Raw genomic sequence first — 19,754 nt, forward strand, 5'->3', positions numbered from 1 at the left:
ACAATTTCTTAGGATCTAAATGCCATCTATAAAACATTTTATAAAAAATTTCCCTCAAATTCTGCGACTGTGTAAATTTAACATTCTGAACCCATATTTTTTCCCATGTTTCCAACATCACTGGTTCTGCAAAATTTTGTGCCCACTTTATCATACAATCTTTAACCAATTCAGTTTCTGAATCCCTTTCTAACAAAACATTATAAACCCTTTTAATATGCATTGGACCTTTCTCTTTTATATGTCTAACCAGTTCTTCCTCATGCATCATTATACCAGTTTTTTGGTCCTCTTTCCATCTCAATTGAAGTTGATTATACTGTAACCAAGTTAAATTAATCCCTTCTTCCAACAGCGTTTCTAAAGTCTTCAGTTGCCATCTGCCCGCATCTGTAAAAAGAACCTCTTTATATAACCCCCCCCCAAGTGACATTATATTTGTATTCCACATGATATGACCAAGATCCAGCCATAACAGTATTTTGTAATCCCATTTGAGTCAGTGCTTCTTCCAAACTCTCATCAAAGAGTCTCTAAGTATGTGGCTTTTAAATACTTTATCCACTTTGTTCTCATAAAATAAGTAAGCATGCCAACCAAATTCAAGATCAAAACTTTCTATATTCAATATTCCAATCTTTTTCCTTCCAAACCAATCACTTGCTTGCGTCAAAGCTGCTGCTTCATAATATAATTGTAGGTTTGGAAGTTTAAGGCCTCCCCTTTCTGGAACATCTTGCATAATTTTCAGTTTAACTCTCGGCTTTTTTTCATTCCAGACAAACTTATTCAGTCCTCTTTGCCATTCTCTCAATTGTTTATCACTTTTAAGCACCGGAATCATTTGAAACAAAAAAAGAAATCTTGGCAAAATGTTCATCTTAACTGCTACTATTCTTCCGAGTAGAGACAGCTGCAGTTTTTTCCAGGTCTCCATATCTTTCTGTACGTCTCGCCACAACACCTCATAATTATTTTGAAACAGTTTCATATTTGATTCTGCAACCTGAACTCCTAGATATTTAACCTATCTCAAAACCTGCCTTGCTTTCAAGTTCCTGTTTTCAATCTTGTGTCATATTTTTAACTATCATCTTAGTTTTTTTCTGGTTCAATCTAAATCCTGATACTATACCATATTGTTCTATAATGTCTTTCATCTGGATTATTGATTCCATCGGCTGTGTTAGGGTAACAACCAGATCATCTGCAAATGCCCTTATTCTGTAATCCTCTTGCCTTATCACTATTCCTTTCAAAGTGCTCGAGTCCCGTATTGTATTCAACAAGACTTCTAATGTTAAAATAAATAACAATGGGGATAATGGACAACCTTGTCTTGTTCCTTTTTCAATATTAAAGTCTGTTGTCAAACTTCCATTAATAATAATCTGTGCCTTTTGTTCTTGATAAATTGCTGAAACCGCCTGTATAAATTGATCCCCAAAGTCCATCTTTTTTAAAGTCTTTAATAGAAAGTTCCAATCCACTCTATCAAAGGCCTTCTCCGCATCCAAGAAAACCAGCACTGCAGGGATCTGTTTATTCTTCTCGAGATATTCCAGTAAATCTATAACTTGCCTTACATTATCCTTCATATATCTGCCTTTTATAAATCCCGCTTGATCACAATGAATCACCTCTTGAATAACTGGCATCAACCTGTTGGCTAATACTTTTGCAAATATTTTATAGTCATTATTCAGAAGAGATATTGGTCTAAAATTCTCAGGTTTTTTAGGACCTATTTGCTCTTTCGGTATCAATGAAATATAAGCTGTTTTCCATGATGGGGGTATTTTACCCCCTTATTGTATACTACAAAATAGGTCTTTAAGATGTTCAATCATTTCTGCTTGTAAGGTTTTATAGTACACCGCAGTTAAACCATCCGTCCCAGGAGCTTTAGCTGTTTTCAATTGTTTAATTGCGGCAATAATCTCCTCAGCTGTTATAAGATGATTCATTCTCTCCTTTTGTTGACTAGTAATTTTTGTAATTCTTTTATTTTCTAGGTATTTCTCTATAAATCCATTCTGTGTACCATCTTTGGAATATAATTTAGTATAATAATCTACAAAAACTTCTTTAATTAATTTTTGTTGAGAAATTTCCTTCCCTCCAGTATCAATACTATCAATGATCCGTGTACTCTGCTTCTTCCTTAGTGTATAAGCCAACCATCTGCCCGGTTTATTAGCGTTGCAAAATGTGTTATGTTTCGCAAATTGTAAATTTGTTGCTGTTTGTTCCGCCATAAGCATTTGAAATTGATCTTTTAGAAGTTTTATAGCTCCTCGTATTCTTTCATCTGTTGGGTTTTTTATAAGTAACTGTTCTTTATTCTTTATTTCTGCTTCCATTTCAGATCTTTTCTTTTGTTGATTTAATTTGTGTTTAGAATTCATATGGATGAGTACCCCTCTCATATACGCTTTACTTGCATCCCACATGATTTCAATAGGGGTACCCTTATTCAAGTTCATTTCAAAAAATTCTTTCATCTGCTTTTTAAGTTCTATTATGTTCTTTTCATATCTAAACAAATTTTCATTTAATCTCCATGATTTTCTCTCACTCTTTCCCATCTCAATTTCTATCCATACCGGGCTATGGTCAGTTAAAGTCCTTGGAAAAATCTTTGTTCTTTTTATTTTTACAAGTAGGTCAGCTGATAGTAAAATAAAATCAATCCTAGAAAAGGATCTGTGTCTATCTGAAAAAAAAGTAAAGTCCAATTCTTTTGGGTTATGTATTCTCCAAATATCTTTTAATTCCAAATCTTCTTTCATATCAAAAAAAGTCTGTGGTAGTCTAATCCTTGACTTCGCCGAACTCTTTTTGTCTATTTTAGAGTCAATTACTCCATTCCAATCTCCCATAATTAAAATAGATCTATAGTCCCATTGCAATATTTTAGAATGCAAAGTTTTGTAAAAATTGTCCTGTTGTTGATTAGGAGCATAAATTCCAATCACTAAGATTGAACCACTTGCTGTGTGCAATTCAATTGCTATAAACCTACCACATTCATCTGCTTCTATAATTTTAGCTGACAGTCTTTTATTTATATAAATAACCACACCATTCTTTTTTTCCAAATTTGAAGCTATAAAATGTGTTCCTAATCTTGAATTTATCAGATATTTTTGATCTTGTGTTCTAACATGAGTTTCTTGTAAACAAATTATATCATTGTTAAATTGTCTCAAGTATGTAAATAATTTCTTCCTTTTCTGTGGTGAATTTAATCCATTCACATTCCAAGATAGAAACTTAATCGTCATGTACACTTTTTTGAAGCCACAAGCACATTTGCCGAAGATTTTCCGAGTCGGTAGTCTTCGGCTTTGCTCCCCCCATGGCTTCACATTCTTGTATATTACCCTTGGCTCCTTTCTTATATTGCTGTGGCTTGGGCCTTTCCTGTTGTTATTTTTCTTTGAGTTGCTTAGAAATTGCTCGAGTTATACGCTGATCTTTAGCTTCACACATCCGGGCTAGGTCCAAAGCCACTTCTCTTGTAGTCTTAGGTGGTTCAGTCACAATTTTTGAAGGAAGATCTAGCAGGGGCTCATCCAGAAAACCTCCTGTAGCTCCCTGCATTTCCATTGCCTCTAGTTCCAGCTGCTTAGGCTGCTCTTCCATCTCTTGCTGAAATTGCTTCTCCTTATCACTCTCCTTTATCTCCAGCACAGAAGATGTACGTGGGAATGGTGAGCTCTCTTTAAAAACATTAGAATAAAATTCTTCTGCCTTCTCAACAGTATTTAATCGGTATCTTTCTCCCTTATACCTCAAGATTATACCAGTTGGCGCATCCCACCTAAATGGAATTTGTTGTTTTTTTAATTCATTCACTAGAAATCCAAAATCCTTTCTATCTTTTAACATCTTAGGTGGTAGCTCTTTATAAACTCCAATCTCCTTTCCCTCCACTTGCACAGCAGAGAGAAAAGACTTTTGCAAAATATCATTTCTCATTTTTCTATCTGTAAAGTATATCACCACATCTCTGGGCAATTGTCTTTGTCTGGCCACCCACGAGTTCACTCTGTACACTTTATCCATTTTGCAAAAAATCTCTTCAGGGCTAATCTTTAACAGCACAGCTAGAGCATCAGCACAAGTCTGTCTCAGGTCTTGTCTATCATTCTCTTTTAAGCCCCTCAGCCTTATGGCAAATTCCATAGACCTGAACTGCATCATTGTAATCTCATTTTCAAGTCTCTGCATTTTATTGTCAGCATCAAAGATTTTATAGTCAGTCTCCTTCATTTTAACATCCATTTCTGATCTAAATTCTTCCACCTTAGCATCAGTTTTAATAATTGCTTCTGACAATCCAGTAACCACTGTCATTAATTTTTTGGTCACCTTGTCATATTTTTCTTGCACCACCTCTTTAATTTCTTTAATCTCCTGCTTGATTTCCTGTTGTGACTTTTTAAACTTCTCATCCAAATTTTCATCTTGCCTCATCAGAGCCTGAGTAATGAAATCCTTTAAACTTTCAAGATCAATCTCTTTTTTCTGGCTCTGCTGGCTGGGAGGCTGCTGTTCAGGTTTATGTGTGGGGGATCCCCCCCCCCGCCGCCTTCACTTCCTGTTTAGTCTGCTTAGAAGCCATCCTGCCACGTAGTCTAGCTTTTCCAAAAAAGGAAATCCTTTTTCCCTTTCCTCCACCACAAAATCCTCTAAAAAATTCCCCCAGGTTTAGTCAAATTAAAGGTGAAATTGAAGCAAAATCAGGCTTGTTTTTTAAAAAAGATTTTCTTTTCCTCTGCTTGTTACAGACAGTGCTACTTTGTAACTTGTTGAAATAACTTTACTAATCCACTCTCGCTTTCAGCTCGTTAACGCTGAAGCCGGGCGCCATTTTCAAGAGACTTTCACTCATTCACTCTTCTGTTTTAAAATTAATCACAGGGCTAGTAATACTTGCAGTTTCGTGGTTCAAGTTGTTATTCCACCCTGTTTGTTTGAATTTGCTTTGTTTTCAGTAGAAAGGTTGCTCCTGCCGCCTTGTTCTATGCTGGGTAGACTCATCCCACGCTGTCCGGAGTCTCGGCGAGCTGAAAGGGAGCCACGCCTGTTTCCTCCCCAGAAGCAAAAAATGGCTATCTGGGGGCTCACAGGGGGTCAACCTGCTTCTCGCCGACTCTATTCCACTAATCCTTCGGGATTGGGGAACTTCCGAGCCGCTTCTCGTGATCGAAGCGGCTCTGACAGGCAGCGGGGCTGGCGGTCCGAAAATGGGACCGTCTTTTGGCAACAGGAAGCAAACCGGAAGTCCAAGTGAATCCATGGCTGTTAAATGAACAGTGTGGTAGTTAAGCAAATCCATTGTTTGCTATGGGTGTTTTTGCTGAAAAACATCATAAATTGTGGTCATTTGGATGTGGGACCCCGCAAACAACTGGTTACTGTGTGCCCAATGATTGCAGAGATGAGCCCTGGCTATTTAAATTTTGGAATCAAGTCATAAGTACCTTTTGGGGGGAGAGTCTGTCATAACTTTGAACAGTTGCCAAGGCACAGTTACAAGTCGAGAATTATGTGTACATCATAACAGAGCAAGTCCATTTAGTTTTCATATGTAGGTGGGGCATTATTGTTTTGCAAAAGGTTTTGGGTTGGTCTTAAGTGACTCTCAAATTTCAGTGAGAGGAAGTACATTAGTAGATGAAGAAGTGCAGTACATTTTATGAAAAAGTAGTGCCAATCAATGTTTTTGCGTTTTTCTCAATCATTTCATTTGGAATGAAGTTGTCACCTGTAAAAGAGGTTTATGGAGCAATTTTCCTCACATTATCTCATATTCCAGAAGTTTTGTATTATTAATTAAATCTTGATCTCAGAGACTTCCATTATTTTAAAAACATTCTTTGGTAACATTAGTGAGAGGTCCGCAAACTGATATGTGGTCATGGAAAGGAATAAAAAGAGTTAAAATAGAGTTTCATGAAGAAAGGAGGAAGAAAACAAAATGTAGGTGGCATGAAAGTGTGAGAGTGTGTGATTAATACCTTAATTAGTTCCTACTATTAACTTTTTAATTCCACTCCTACCGGTGCTCTGACTTACTGAAGGGTTCTTGTTGTGGGAAACATAGGATGCAGGATTATTAAGTCTGCTCACAGCCTTGAATTGACATGTACATTGTGTGTATATATATAATTCATCTCCCTCCTTCACATCCTTGCAACATTTTTCTATTCATAAATGCTAATTAAAATAATGTAGTGAAAACAATATGATAGTCTGAAGGAAAATCCAAGCATCTATAGGATACAAACAAGTCAAAGGATTCATAAAGGGTATGACCACGTTATTAAGGTAACAAGTGACTTGATTACCTAACTGGTACACTTTTGGAGACAGATAAAGAATATATAGATAATATCCCAGAAGAGCAAACAACTAATTTTTTTAAAGTCTAAATGCAAGGCTTAGGGTGGGAACTACTGTAAATGAAACTTTTGTAGCCGAGCAGTAGACTAACTGGCACCGTTTTTGTTATAAATCACTTCTGCAGGTTTTTTTTAATGCAGTACATAAGCCAACACTCTTTACATCATGCAATACTAATGGAGTTAATATAAAGGAGCAGCTTTTGCAAACTGAAACCAGCTGTATTCTGATAAATAAAGTTCTATATAATGTAATGTAAAATAAAGAGAGATACTATTTTCAAAATGCATACAATTATGTGAAATTGTTAGTATTCCTTCCTCTAATTTATTAGTTATCCCACATCATGCTAGCTCAGGAATGTGTGACCTCTGTCAGGTTAAAGGCCACCATGTGAAAATAATTTCTTCCTGAGAGGAATCTTTTTGACATGAAGTAACCAAGATGGATAAGAATCTATGATAAATCTACAAAATAAAAATGAAATTTAAAATACAAGAATTTTAGGACATGTAGCTTACTCATAGCATGGTGTGTTGGCTTTGAGTAAAGAATAGTTGATTTAATTTAGGAACAGGTATAGTTTAAGAGAGGAATATCATTGGTATGTTTTGGTACTCACCACAGTTTTTGGAGTATAATTCTTGGTACGCCCATCACAAAAGCCAAATACAGACCTTGGTGTAGTCCAGAGATTTTCAACTTGAGGGGGTTCAGTCAGAGACTAAGCAGAAATACATTTCACTTGAACATGGATAATTTTATACCACAAGAGTTTTGCCTCTTGATCAGGGTGTCCAGGAAACCAACAATATCTGAAAATGTTAAAAAAAACCTGATCTAAACAAATGTGCATTCTTTTAATAGATAACAAGGTTGTAGAAGGATTAAGGGACTACTCTAGATGGAGCAGATATTTTTCCCATCCTGCTGGCAGCAACTGATACAACAACAGATTACTACAACCTTGGCAATGATCTCAGGTTTTCGTTTACCATTCACCAGCCTAAATGTAGTTTCAATTAAGATGGCCCTAATAATAAACTTCACAAAGAAAATTATATGTATATGTTAGGATATGGTGTAAGCCTAACAGGTTGTCCAGGCAATATATGATATATGATTAATATATATTAAATGTATTCTGTAACTTTAAGATGTAATGCTGAGTAATTGTACTGATGAGTCATTGTAACTGACTGCTGACTGACTGCAATTATTCTAATTGTACTGTTGAGTCATTGCATTGCTGACTTCATTTATCTTAAGTGGATAATTACTACTGTAAACTGTATATAAGAATGGAGCCGAGCTATAGTCATTGTTGGTCAGAATTGGTTGGACTTGTTGGAACTGTTACCATTGTGTGAAGAAGCTCTCATCGTGAATGGATCTGCTACCATCGTGATTTCTTACCAGTGTTGAATTGCTGTTTATTACCTACTGCTGTTTTTGTATGGTAAGAAGATTTCTGTAACTCTGGATTGATTTGAATGGCTAAAGATTTGGATTGACTAAAAGACTATGCAACTGTTTTTCACTACAAAGTAAAAGCTTTGTTAAACCAGTTTGTATGTACTGTATTCATTGCTCTCAGTACCGTTTCTCTGTGCCCTTGCTCTGCTGGTTGGTTAACACAACAATATCCTTAACAGTATATAAAAGTAGTGTATAGCAAAAGTTGAGAACAATCAACCAGTGGTATGGCTTTCCTCCAGAAGGTGTGCATGCTCCATCACTGGAGGCTTTCAAGAGATTATACAACCATTTGTCTGAAATGGAATAGAATCTCCTGCTTGAGCAGGGGTTGGACTAGATGACCTCCAACGTCCCTTCCAATTCCATTATTCTATGTATGTTCTAAAAGATGTACAGCATACAAAATACTGTATTCTACAATATAATTTTTCAAACATACACTTTATTGTTTGTAGTAGGGCAGCTATTAAGTTTTAATTATCTTTTTATTTATGTTCTTAAAAGATAAAGTACTGAAATGTCCTCTTAAAGCCAGAATAAAATTATAAACTAGTGAATAAATTAAAATGAAATAGTTTAAAGGAGCCAGCGTGTTGATTGTAATGACACTGACTTTTTAAATTCTATATAACTTAGGCCACAAATTAGCTTCTTCCAGAGGGCATAGACCTTACTTCCAACGTTCCACAATTATATTATTCTTTATCATCTATATAAAATGTTTGGTCCTCAATGGACAAGAGGACCAATAAATATGCCCAGAGGTTAATTTCCCTCCTGTTTATGAATGATATGCAAGTACTAAGCGGCTCGAGTGATGGGTATATATATATCCCTATACTTTCTCATCCAACAAAACCTCAACCTCTATCGATTATATCTGCACTTCCTCTAGTTTAGTACACCATTTTTCAGAAGTAAGAGCTATATTTAGAGAGGAAAGTGACCACTTTCCCATCACGGCTCTGGTTTCATTCTCTTCAGAAGTTAGGCCTCATTCAAGAGAGGAAATTGACACCTTAGCAAACGCCCGGGTTTATAACTATAAAAGGTTATATTGGCACAGACTTGATGTCAAATCTGTCACCACTTATTTGGGCTCAGACGAAGCCAGACACCTAGCAAGGGAAATCTCCCAATCTAAGCCCGGAGACAACACCCCAATGCCAGCTTATACAGAGCTAACTTCTACTCTTAGGAACTTAATGATCCAGAATGATAGAAAAGTAGATGGGATCTCTAGAAAGTGGTTTGATGTTGATTGTCATAACTTGAGGTCAAATCTAAGAGCCGCAGTTAAGAAAGTTAACCGATCCAGACAGGATGGTGATTATTCAAATATGGTTCAACTCAGGAGAGCATACAAATTCCTCCTGAAAAACAAGAAAAGTAGCTATAACACCAGGATGTGGAAAGAGGTAGAAATGGCAGCGAAATCCCAATTCCCTACGATCTTTTGGCATAAGATAGCCGGTATATTAAAACAATGTTCCCCATTTATGGACACTGATATATCAGCAGTAAAATGGGAGAAGCACTATCTTGCTTTATTTGATGGTAACAATACAACAAATGTCTTGCAATTGGATATCCTCCAGCAAGAATTAAGGAAATGTCCGGAATGGACACCAGTTACCCCTACCGAAGTTAAGCATATAATTCAATCCTTAAAGGCCGGGAAGGCCCCTGGAGAGGACTTGTTGCCTCCTGAACTCTTTAGGTCCAACATTGACTTTTGGGTACCGGTGCTGGTAGCACTGTTTACTTATATCGATAAAGTAGGGATAATCCCTGAAGGGTGGAGGTTAGCTATAGTTTTTCCAATTTTTAAGAAAGGTGACAGAGCCGCCCCATCCAACTACCGCCCCATCAGTCTTCTTAATATAATTTCAAAAATGTATACGAAACATCTCCTAAATAAAATAGAGGACTGGTGCTTGGATAAGGAAATTCTGGCAAATGAGCAGGCAGGTTTTAGATCAGGTAGGTCTACCATAGACAATTGTTTTGTCCTTTCCCACTTAATTAATAAATACAAGACCCAGGGGAAAAAGCTGTATACCGCCTTTATTGATCTTACTGCTGCTTTTGATTCTATAGATAGGAACCATTTGTGGAGGAAACTACAAGTTATGGGGATGGACCCCAGACTTATTTTGTTGATCAGGATTCTCTATACTAATATGGCAATTAGAGTCAGATATGCAGCAAATGGGGCCTCAACAAACAGCATACCGACAACTAGAGGAGTGAGGCAGGGCTGCCTGCTTGGCCCTACTCTTTTTAACCTTTATATAAATGATATCCCAGCGCAGCTGGATGTTCTTATGACGCACAGCTCCCAAATAGGCTCTAGATTTATTAACGTATTAATGTATGCCGATGACTTAGTGTTGTTTTCTAGAACCCAAATAGGAATGAGGAGACTTCTTGACAAGCTCACACGTTACTGTACTGCAAACCACTTAACTATAAATGTAGCTAAATCAAAAGTTTTAGTCTTTGGCAACAAGAATAAAAAGCACAATTGGCAGATTAACAACACAAAAATTGAACAAGTTACCCAATATACTTATCTTGGAATTGTTTTTTCCAGTGCAGGAGGTTGGACCCCGCACCATCAATACCTTTCTCAAAAGGTTAGAGCAGGAGCAAGCCTTGTATCTAAATTAAGTAAACGAATCCAACCAACCTCCATTTTACCTCTTCGTAAAGTCTTTCAGGCTAAACTTGTTCCGATCATGCTCTATGGTGCTGAAATTTGGGGTCTTACAGAGGCCCCCATATTAGAGAGAACTCAAAATAATCTGTTAAGGAGGATGCTTGGGGTAAACAATTCCACTTCAGCTGCAGCTGTCAGAGCTGAATTGGGACATTTCTCACTATACACCTATACAATCACTAGGGCGGTAGCCTACTGGCTAAAAATGACCCAGATGGATGCCAGCAGACTCCCTAAAATATGTCTAGAGGAACAGCAGATTTCAAATCCTCAAAGGTATTCCTGGCTAACCCGGCTGTCAGAAATATTGAACTGATATGGCGTAGGGTTCCCGTTGTGTGACACACTGAACCAAGTTAAACAACGGATTAAAGATATACATGGGCAAATGGATATGGCAACCCTTTCAACTAATCATTCCCTTAAACTGCTGACAGCAGTTAAAACAACTTTTACCCTGGAAAAGTATTTATATTTAGAAATGCCATCAGTGGAGAGACAGTTATTTGTTAAGTTTAGATTCGAACTTCTAGATACCAACGTTAGATTCGGCCGTTATCGGAAAATCCCGTATGACAAAAGAATATGCATATATGGGGTAAACGTCGTGGAGGACACGGCGCATATAATATTCGAATGTAGTCTCTATCAGGAAGTTAGAAATCAATATCTGTCCCCAATTATAAATAAATTTCCCCACTGGAATATAAGCCAAAAATTAGCATTTCTGTTGAGGGCTGACTCTCCTCCCCTGGTAAGAGCGATCACTCGATACCTTAAAAGGTTGACGGCAATACGAGCCAGTTATATCAAGGAAAGTTTTATCGATTGTAAGAAAGATGAGCTCAGTTAGAGAGGAGCTATCCTATTTGGGTTATCTAGTCTTCTAGTCTTGGCAACTTAGCTATTGAAATTTGATATGGTAAAATTTTAATGTCATCTATCATATATTTTTAGATTGCTATTTTTGTAACTGTTTTATCTTTTTCCCTTTTTCTCTTCTGTTCTGTTTGAAAAGGCCTTCGGGCTATTCAATAAACTATACTATACTATATAAAATGTTAAACCCTCTGAATCAAAGCCAATGAAACTTGTAAGAATGATTTTAATTTTAAAAAACTTCTTTTTATACTAATTGTTGAGTAGTGGCCGCAGACAGAGGATGCTTTATTCAGCTCCAGTACAGCAATGGCAATGCAAGCCCCGGCAGCTCTTTTTAAATGGAGTTGTCCACGGCTTCAGTCACTGACGCACGTTTAATTCTCTTGCTCTAGCTACTGGCTCCTGATTAGTCCTTGTGCCCGTCTATTTAATACTTAACTCCCCTCTCCTCTAGACCGGCACCCACCAATCAGGGACTTCTCAGATCACGTAGTCACACAAGTAGGTGGGCCGTTTTTGGGCGCGACTTGACCTGCGCAGTTCAGTTGACTCGGCGCCTTCGCAGCGAGAGGTTGAGTTCTGTGTCTCTCCTGGGGGAACTCCTGGAACTCTCTCGAATGCTGTTAATGGCGTGGACCTATCTGTTTGGACATTTATTTCCTCACTCCCCTGCTGGACTATCTCTGACTTCAGGAACTCATCGATGGACCTCAGATAAGTGCCCGCCAACACTATTTGGGTTTGAGTGTTGTTGTGTGTTGTGTAGGGCTTGGTCTGTTTCTGTGGTTTCCATGTGGCTTCTCTCTCCTGGGTTTCCTCTCAAGTCTCGTCTCCCTTTCTGACTATCCATCCCCGGAGTTGGTCTATATGTCTTTTCCAGCTACGCCCGTCTTCTGTTCTATAAGATAGTGGGCCTGTGATTTGGATTATTTTTGCTGGAATCCATAAGGGGTTTTGTTATGTGGGGTGAATAAGGACGTAGCAAGCCAGGCGGTGTGTAACAACAGCTCTTTTTATTAGAGTGAGAATCCAGCGACTGACCTGGGGAAACAGCTCCCCTTATATACCTTGCAGCTGTGGCAGTCAGCCAATCAGCTGATGGCTAGTTTATTCAAACTTCCCGCCAAAACCTCTATACATAACACCCCTCCCTTCCCAGAAGTCACTTGGGGTGTACATTAACATATGTAGTCACGCAAGTGGCCATGGCGTGCCCGCACTCTAGTTGACCTGCGCAGTTCAGTCGGAGGTGTGGCGTCGAGCGGGTTGGAGGGACCTCCCGTTTCTCCCCGCTCCACCAGTGGAACCTCCTGGACTTCGCTGTGGGTGTTGCCTTCTTCGGCCGTCCGTTCCTCCACGAGTGTGTGGCACTGGACCCTCGGTTCTGCAGCTAAGTCTTTGGTTTGCCTCGGGTTTGAGCTAGCTGCGGAAATCGGATTGTAGTCAGGGATCGGATCATCATAGTTACAACTAAGTTCGGTGGTTATGCGTTTTCGCAATTGGTTGATGTGTCTGCGCCAAATCCTCCCGTCTCCCATATCCACTCTATATGATTTGGAGCCGGTTATGTCTGTGATGGTCCCTACTACCCAGAGGGGCCCTTCTCCGTAATTCCTGGCATAGACCTGACTCCCTCTGGTGAAGACTCGAAGCTTCCTCTCCGTTTCCCTGAGACTATCGGGGGAGTAGTTGGGGTGTAGCCTATCCAGGATGCATCGGAGCTTCCTTCCCATTAGTAGTTTTGCCAGGTTACGGCCTGTGGCGGTGCATGGTGTGGCGTGTTGGGCTGTTAGGAATTTATCCACCCATGCTTGCCAGTCCCCTGGGTCTAGTTGTGAGAGAGCTTCCTTAGTCATTCTCACAAATCTCTCAGCCAATCCATTACTAGCCGGATGAAATGGGGCAGAGAGTATGTGCCTGATCCCCAATTCTGCCAAGTACCCCTCAAATTGTGTGGCGGTGAACTGTGGCCCGTTGTCAGAGACCAAGGTGTCTGGTAACCTGTGGGTGGCGAATAGCTTCCTTAGCTCCCTGATCATCGCGTTGGTGGTAGTGGCTTTCATGAGCTTAATCTCCAGCCACTTTGAAAAGGCGTCGACTACGACCATGAATATTTGCCTGTGAAAGGGGTCTGCGAAATCTATGTGGATCCTAGACCAGGGACCCTGTGATCGCTCCCACTCCCTTACTGGTGCTATCGGGGGTTCTGGCCTAGACTCTTGGCAGGGCTGACACTTCCCCACCCACTCAGTGATGTCTTTGTCCCTCTGGGGCCACCACACGTAGCTCCTAGCTAATCCCTTCATCCTCACAACCCCGGGGTGCCCCTTGTGCAACAGTTTCAAAACTTTTTCCCTTAGGCACAATGGAACAATGACCCGCTCGCCCCACAATAGACAGCCCCCTTGCATCGTTAACTCATCCCTTTTGTTAACAAATTGTTTGAATTCCCCGCCCTCAGTCTTTTCCAGCCACTCCCTCATGACCCAACTCATGACTTTCTTAAGCATGTGATCTCCGGAAAAGGGCGGCATATAAATCGAACCAATAAATAAATAAATAAATAAATTCAACCCTGGGGACACGCTTACCCCAAACTGCAATTGTCTGCATTTAAATGCTCCCCTATGTGTGACTATTGTTTGTGCCTCTGTGGTGGCATCATCAACTGGCAGCTGTTGGTATGCCTGAGCCAGATCTAGTTTTGTGAATATTTTCCCTCCGTCCAGGGAATGCCATTGAGCAAAAGGAACCCTTCTGGGCTTTATTTGGACAGGGGTAACTTGGGGATTTAGGTTAAATGATATAGAGGTCCCCGTGTACTTGTCTAGCTTTCCGTTGAAGACGTCCATGAAATCCCTCAAGAGTTCTTCCCAGCTGCTGTCTCCAACCTGGTTGATTCCCTTCACTGCTGGCCCCAGAGGTTTGAATCATTCTAGCCCCAATAGGCTAGGTCTGTCCCGGTCTACTATGGTGAGGGGCAGCTGTCCTCTGAAGTCCTTGAATTTTATATTGAATTGACCAATGCCCATCACTGGAATTAGATTTCCTTAATAGTCTTTAAGGATGAGTCTTTGCAGCTTGAGTGCGCTGGTTGTGATATTTGGTATTAATTGTTTGATGGTCGTCCAGGGGACCATGGATAGGTAGGATCCGGAGCCGACCTCCATCTTGCATGGTCTCCCCTCGATGTAAATGGTCGCCACCATCTTCTTTGCTTTTCCTGTGCTCGAATGGCCAACTATTATTGCCTGGTGAGTTTCACCTCTCTCTGATCCATGGTCTTCATTCTGGTGGTTTCTTCCAAACAATTGTTTCCTGTTGCTTGCTTGGAAGTGTCTGGCTCTTGGTGGGGGACTGATTGCCTTGTTCTTCAGGATGCTGGTTGGGACGCTCTGCAGGCTCTTGTGTTGTGTTCTTTCCGGTCACAATGCTGGCAGATCGCATCTTGGAACCTACACTCCATCCGGGGGTGGTTCCCTTCGCATCCTGCACACCAAAATTCTTTTTTTCCTTTTTCCTGGGGTCTCCCTTTCTATTCTGAATGGAGATGATGTACTTCATGCTCATCTCCTTCCTTGGATTCAGTCTCCACATCCTCATAGTGGATTGAGGATTCTTCCTTCCCTTGTGGCCCTTTATTCATTTTTTTCATCGTGGCTGCGGACTTCTGTGATGCTTCGCTTGCAGTCGCTTCCTCCATAGCCTCTTGGAAAGTTATTCTGGTCTTAGCAAGCAGTCGACTTTGCAGGGTGAGATCCCTTAGTCCCAAAACCAACCGATCTCTCATTGCCTCGTCCAGGTTGGAGAATTCACAAGCGGTGGCTATCTCGCGTAAAGTTGCCACAAATTTGCTTATTGATTCTCCCTCCTTTTGGTCTCTCCTGTAGAACTCGTGCCGTCTCACAAGGGATGAGGCTTGGGGCGCGTAGTGTGCTTTCAGGATGCCCTGTTGTGTCGGCCAGGACATAGTCCTCAGTTCTGCCGGAGAGGCTAAAGCTTTCACAATTTTAAAAACAGCGGCTCCGCAGTGTGTGAGGAACAGTGCCCTTTTCCTCTGTTCCAACAGGCTCAACAGGTCATTTGCTTCCAGGAACATGTGGAATCGTTCCATGTAGGATTCCCAGTCTTCTCCCGCCGGGTTGAACGGTATGGGTGGAAATATTGAAGAATCTTGTGCTGGCCGTTGTAGTTTCGATGGCTGTTGATTGCCACATGGAGGTTTCAGCAGCCTAGTGTCCTATTGTCCTTCTGAGATCCCACCTTCATCACCAGTGTTGAGTAGTGGGTGCAGACAAAGGATGCGGACACGTTCAGCAGTTTTAACAGCTTTATTCGGCTCCAGTACAGCAATGGCAATGCAAGCCGCGGCAGCTCCTTTTAAACGGAGCTGTCCACGGCTTCAGCCACTGATGCACGTTTAATTCTCCCGCTCTAGCTACTGGCTCCTGATTGGTCCTCGTGCCCGTCTATTCAAAACTTAACACTAATGCCCCCTTTTCATTTTAAATCTACCCACTTTTTTGTTACTTAAAAACAATATGGTGGTTTGTTTTAAGCTGAAGGCATTTTTTATAATTATTTTAATACCAAGAGGCTATGCTTTAAACAGACTGGAGAAATATTTTTGAAGAAGACAATTGTGAAAATTATACTAATTACATGTATGTATCTATTTTTATTTGAATTACTCAATATATATTCCATTCCTTATTCTTCTACTATATTAAGGATTTGCTAGCATAATATTAACACAAGAACAAAGCAAGTTTCAAAAAGTGACCAGTTATTATGAAAAACATAACTAAGCCAGGAATATTCTCAGAATATTGACAATAGAATAAGCAGATCATTCTTTCCCTAAAACAGCGTAAAATAATGAAAACTACTACATGAAGAGATAGGCTAAGAGATTCTTCATTAAATATTTTTGATTTATACATCCTGGGTGATTAATCTTTTTCCTTATCTGGTATCAAAACCAATTGTATGCTTTATAATTTGTGCCATTTATATTTCTTTAATTAACTGTTGAGGGATAGAGACCACCTTAGTAACAAATGGCTATATAACTTGCTTCTTCCCAAGAGCACCTCAGGTTTGTTTGTTTTCTAGAACTGCCCATCTCAGTCAATTACTCTGGATGGCTTACAATTCAGTTTGGCTATATGATTTGCTCAACCATTTTGCTAAAATTACATTTTGTATGGTTTATTGCTATTATGATTGGCTACTCTTATTGCTGTATTTTATTTTATGTTTCCCACCCATAGTTATGGATATGAAATAGGCAGCCATATAAATTGACTGAAATAAAATAAATTTTCCAATATAAATGGAAATAGAACTGTCCAGATCCGGAGCTCTGTTATCGGCTGCAGGGGCGATGCACACAAGCTGCTACAAGCAACCCCAGAAGTGGGTCGTCTGCGGGCTCCTGGGCAGTGCTGTTGGTGTGAGGTGAGTCAGTGGAAAGCATCCCCCCAAAATAAGATCCAGTGCCTTTTTTGGTGGCCAAAAAAAGAAAAGAAAAGAAAAGAAAAGAAAGCTCCGGGTCTTATTTTTGGGGAAACACGGTAGTAGCTGTGAATTGAATGTATATCCTTGTTCATTGCAATGTGAGTGTCAGTGTTCCAAGTAATATACCCATGGAAAGGAGAACTCTATGGCAGGCAAGTTCCTCAAAGAACAGTTTATTGGAAGCATCATATTGGCACAACTGGTGAAAGCTGACTCTAAAGTTCCCGCGGTTTTCATCTAATTAAAAAGTAAAAGTTTCCCCTTTCCCCCAAGTCACTGGTCACACTGTCCAATCCAGTTGCTGGCTGGTTGCTTGGTTACTTCACTCTTCCTCTGTGAGAATGTCCTTGTTCCCACATGAAAACTTTATTGTTTTGGCTATAAAACCCCATCTAACTATTTTCCCCCTCCCTCTGTTGTGTGGCAACCCTGAAACCTCCAAGATGGCCTCAGCCAGGTTCACTTCAGGGTTGACAGTGAGACTACCAATGAGTTGGGATCTCCTTGTCTGACCGCTTGTGTTCTTGCAATCTGGTAGTTAACTTCCTCCATGTCTGCCCTACATAGTCACAGGGGCAATCCATGCAGGGGATCTGGTAAATTATATTAGAAGTAGCTCCCACGTCCAAGTAATCAATGCAATGCATGATTTGTCCTTGTATGATAAACTCTGGGCGGTGTGCAATGCCCACTTGCAGATCTTGGAAGCTGTGTTCTATTGCTTCCTAAATGTTTCTGATGTATGGCAGGATGTGCCATATAGTTGCTCTTGTACCTTCCTTCTTTCTTCCTTTCTCTCTCCTGCATGTTGTGCAAAGATCTTGTAATAAATATTGAGGGTACCTATTCTGCCTGATTGTTCACAAAGGTACCTGCTCTCCAGTTGTATAACTTGCTGGGCGCTATAGTGGGTTCTCACCCTGCTAGTGTTTGATGCAACTCTTTTTGTGTGACAGTGGATGATTGCTGTTGAAACTCGAAATGCAATAAACCACGGTTTGTAAACTTCCATCTTCCTGTCTGTTGATAAGCATACAAACGAATGGTAATTGTTGGGCCGTTTATTCCTTCACTGTGAATTGTATGTCTGGGAAGATGGAGTTCACAAGGGTATGAAAGTCTTTCAGTGCATTTCATTTGATGACAAGAAATGTGTCATCCATGTAACAGCACCAGAATGTAGGTGTGATTTGAAATGCATGGTGTTCTAGTTTGTGCAGTACTGTTTTTGCTATGACTCCTGATATTGGGGATCCCCTGGGCTCATACCTTTTATTTGCTCATACCTTTCCCTTTTGAACGTGAAGAAGGTATGTTGATAGTACTGAAGTAGCTTCATGTTTTTTGTCGTGCTTAGGTTGTTCTGGTCTGCACTCTTCTTCCTAGTTTTCTATCTATTACTTTGTATGCTAAGTGGGGAGGAATGGATGTAAACAGGGACCCTACATCAGTGAAGAACATGATCTTGTCAGGAGCCACATTTAAACCTTCTAATTGTGTCAAAAATTGTATGGATGATGTGACTGTACTGTTTAAGGGTGGGGTCAAGAAGCTTAAGCATTGTATTAGCCCTTTAGCCAGGTTATAGATAGGGGTATTCCGTAGTGGTACAATAGTTCTGAGGGGGGCTTCTATTTTGTATATCTTGGGGAGTCCATAAAATCTCATTGGACTAGCATCTGGTTCTCTCATTTTCTACCATTCCTTTTCTGCTAAACAGTATTTTGTTTGAGTCACCTGAGATAAGCATTCAATTGTGTGACCATTGTTCTCTGATGTCTTTGCTGATCTATATGCCCCAATCAACAACTAAAAAGCCACACACAACCAGGCCACATAAATGCTACACATAGAATAGCTCAAAGCACAAATTCTGGTGAGAGAGAAATTCCTAAGAATCGGCTCTTACATGAGTCCCAAATCTTGGAAGACTCTTCTGGTCCCAATAACTGACCCAGACTGCATCCTGTAACATTATCCTGGGACATGTATATTTGCCTTCATTCATAATTTAAAACTTCTTTAATGGAGAATAGGGAACAAATATTACAAAGATGAATCAGACAATATTGCTATGTACTATATTACCCTTACCCAAAAATGAATTGGGCCAGAGAACATGATTAACAGATCACATAATTTTGATTCTTTTCCTGGAACTTCAGTTTAGATGAGAAAATCTATAGCAGAGAGAACTTATTTATCTATGTTGTTTCTCATTTAAATGACGGACCTATGGCATCTTTTACATTCCTTCCAAGCTCCCAATTTAATAAACACCCAATTTTCCTCTTTATTTCAGTAAGTACAAAGGTGGAAAATGGAACTAAGAAGAAATAGAGCAGAAAACAAATGACTGTGTTGGCTTTTCAAACCACAGTTGTTACAGAAAGATACAATCTCTAGTTTGTGTCTTAACAACCTTATCCACATGTCTAATGAAGTATTATTTATATCATATGACACAGTTTTTAAGATACACATCTCTGAATACTAAGCAATCCTAGTTTGATAAATTAAAGCCAAGAATTAAGCCGGCCAAAAAATTTACATTGCCTTTTATTTTCAGAACTGTTTATTTCATCTTTAAGGGATGTCTGGAAAATGGAGGCCTTTTATAAATGTCTAGTTTGACTTTTATTAAAGAATATGATATTTATTTGAATGCCCTGTTCTTCCTTGACAATCTTTTACAAAACATTGCCTTTGTTGCCTAATGTCTGAAGGGTTTCGAAAA

The sequence above is a fragment of the Pantherophis guttatus genome, chromosome 7, assembly GCF_059756535.1.
Source record: "Pantherophis guttatus breed Tessera chromosome 7, ASM5975653v1, whole genome shotgun sequence".
Taxonomy (NCBI): domain Eukaryota; kingdom Metazoa; phylum Chordata; class Lepidosauria; order Squamata; family Colubridae; genus Pantherophis; species Pantherophis guttatus.